We start from the raw sequence: 3,200 nt of genomic DNA, 5'->3' as shown, positions 1-3,200 counted from the left end.
CCACCTCTCTCATGACCACCAGGTCATTTACATCCTTCTGGGTCAACTTTACAACTGGAACGCTCATTTTGACTCCGGCCTGAGGTGCACTTACCAAATTTTCTTCTTGCCGGAGAGTGTGAGAGGAGATGTTGTCGGTACGGAGTCCCATCCTCAAATGATTACACTTCTCTCGCCGCCGGCCTTATATACCCCTGGATCATGTGACGTCACATAACCAGATGTATCCAGATTAAATCCCATACAAATCCGGATATGTAGACGGATTCATTTAGTTTTGTTGCGATCATTATTTGATGAAATCTAAAGGTGTCGAAGAAATAGTCAAGATGGCCAATGGTGTTGAGAGTGTAGTGAAGATGGCTAGAGATGTTGAAGGATCTAAATAGTTTCGATATACCAATACTTTTTGAATCAATAAATCATCATAAATACTAATAAGACAAAAAACACTTTGACGAAAATTTAGCCATTTTCCAGCATCGAAATAAAAGGATATGAGGTAAATGGCTTTTGGGAAATCATTGTTGAATAATAGTTACTTTCTGTGTGTGTGTGTGTGTGTGTGTGTGTGTGTGTGTGTGTGTACGGATAAACTTTAATGCTGGCCGGGGTGTACTGGTGATGCCTTTGACCTAAAATGTAAGTTCAAGCCCGTAGGCTGACCCTGCACGTAGCTTGAATCCTTTTGTGTTCACTATAATCTTCTTTACTACATCTCCTCTCCTTGATCCCTTTATCTTCACTATGCAAGGCTTATTATAATCTTCACTACAACCTCATCTTCATATGACCTTATCTTGACTAAGCTGGTTTCAAGGAAGGCTTTAGATTTTACCCGCTCACACAAACAACGTACTTACACGGGGCCCCACGAGTGTAAAACTCCCTCCTAATACAGTGCAAATAGATGATTACACACACCTACACACCACCACCACCACTAACAATACACAGAGAAATAGCCTTTTCGGTTGGCTTTGGATCCGCCCTTGAACGTAGTTTGGAGGATTTGGGGGATCAGGTCAATACAACCTCATATTCACTAACGTGTATCTTCACTACTAGCTTATTTTCACTAAATATATCTTCGCTATACCCTCTTCTTCACTACACCGTTATTTCTACCATACCATCATCATTGCACTCCCTGATGTTCACTAAAAGTAGTTCTTATCTTCACTACATAATCATTTTGAATAAACTTTACTCTTTAATAACCCTCATCTCTACTAAATTCGTATCTTCACTACATTCGTATCTTCACTACAACCTATCTTGACAATATCCTTATCATCACTATACTCTTCTTCACTACACTCTCATCTTAACATCATCCTTCTGTTTACCGAACTTAGTTCAAAGTCTGACTTGAACGTAGCTTTGGAAAGTTTGTGTTCCTCATTGTGTTACCTCCTTAGTATCATTGTAAAGGCAATTGTCACCTCTCCCTAACTAAACCCTCATCGTCACTACACTCTCATCATTATCATTACTTCTTGATGTTCAATACAAAATTTTAACATATACATTTATCTTCACTACAGAATAATTTTCATTGCACCTTTATCTTCATTACTCCTTGTTTCAGCTACATCCGTATCTTCCATTCATTCTTATATCTTATATTAGTTACATCTTTACAATATCTTTATATCTTCTCTGTTCCGTCTTTTGAAAAATTGAAAATGAGAGTAAAGGATTTCCGGCCTTCTGCTCCCTCCCCTTTTAGTCGCCTTGTACGACATGCAGGGAATACGAGGCAAGTATACTTTCTTCCCTATCCCCAGGGATAACAGCATCTGGTGTTCCCAGACGGTCACCCATCCAAGTACTAACCAGACCCAGCGTTGCTTAACTTCCCTGATCGGACGATATATATATATATATATATATATATATATATATATATATATATATATATATATATATATATATATATATATAAGACTGAAAACAATGAATTTCCCAAATAACAAAAATGGAAGCGCCGGGGTTTGAACCCGGGTCCTCTCGCATGCCAAGCGAGTGCTCTACCACTGAGCTACGCCCCCAAGAACATTTTTTTGGACTTAGTATTATATGAAGCACTGAGATTACCACGGCAAAATAGTGTTTGACCGACCGTTGCCGACTAGCCGGCAAAATAACCACAGAGTAAATCTCCATGTTGCTGTCGTGTTTTCCTCTCAATTTTCCACGAAGAAATGAGTTTTACTTTTTTATTGTCGTTGCAATAGACTGGAACTAAGCAATAGACTGGAACTAAGCTGACCTGGTATGAGGTCAGAGCCCTCATTATCATCCCTGCTAACTACCGGAAGCAGATTAAGTCGTTCCACAACCGATGTCCGGCCCATGTTAACTCTGATGTGCCCAGCAGTTGGAGGAGGATCGCCAGAAGCTTCTGGAAGATTTCAAGGACGTCTTGGTGGACCTGACCCTTTCAGATAAGGTCGAAAACCCCAATTTATTGTGAAGATCTTCACTATAACGTTGGACGAACATACTGAATGTTGCACACATGTGATGCGGACAAAATGAAAAAAGAAAAAGACAAAAATTATGTCTGGTGTGGGTCTCGAACCCACGACCTTGAGTGTGTAAGACTCACGCTCTACCACTGAGCTAACCAGACAATAGAAAATTCGTCTGTTTCTTCCATTTGAATTAATGAAAATCTTTGTGAGGCAGCGTTTAGAAAAGAGTGATGTCTTTGACGAAATTTACTTGCTTGGCTCCTTTTTCTGTTCTTTATTATCGAAAGTAAACATACTGAACGATATATATATATATATATATATATATATATATATATATATATATATATATATATATATATATATATGTATATATGTGTGTGTGTGTGTGTGTGTGTGTATATTGAAAAGGATCGCAATTTTGCACGTGATCAAGTATATTCTTATGAGTCCACGGGGAAAATAAACACGATAAATTCCCAAGTGCACTTTCGTGTAAAACTCACATCATCAGGGGAGACACAAGAGAGAAATATAACAGTCAGTTGATATACAACGAAGAGACGTAGCTAGGACGCCATATGGTAAACATGTGATTGTCCAAGACAGACAACAAGCGTATCATAAACTTATTATGTGGACAAGAAGGTGAATTGTTTACACATTTTATCAACATTAAAGTTATCCAATTTGTATAGACCATCACAAATATTAAGATTA

General features: G+C 38.2%; 1 non-coding gene across 1 annotated transcript; it reads right to left on the bottom strand.

The window, feature by feature from the left end:
- Window positions 1–2,566: 2,566 nt before the first annotated feature.
- TRNAV-UAC (transfer RNA valine (anticodon UAC)) lies at window positions 2,567–2,638 on the bottom strand. Its single transcript has one exon. It is a non-coding gene; the product is annotated as a tRNA-Val (tRNA).
- Between the last annotated feature and the right edge of the window lie 562 nt (window positions 2,639–3,200).

This window comes from Panulirus ornatus, chromosome 12 (genome assembly GCF_036320965.1).
Source record: "Panulirus ornatus isolate Po-2019 chromosome 12, ASM3632096v1, whole genome shotgun sequence".
Classification (NCBI taxonomy): domain Eukaryota; kingdom Metazoa; phylum Arthropoda; class Malacostraca; order Decapoda; family Palinuridae; genus Panulirus; species Panulirus ornatus.
Note: the sequence above shows the minus strand (reverse complement) of the source record. Positions and strands in the feature narration are given on the sequence as shown.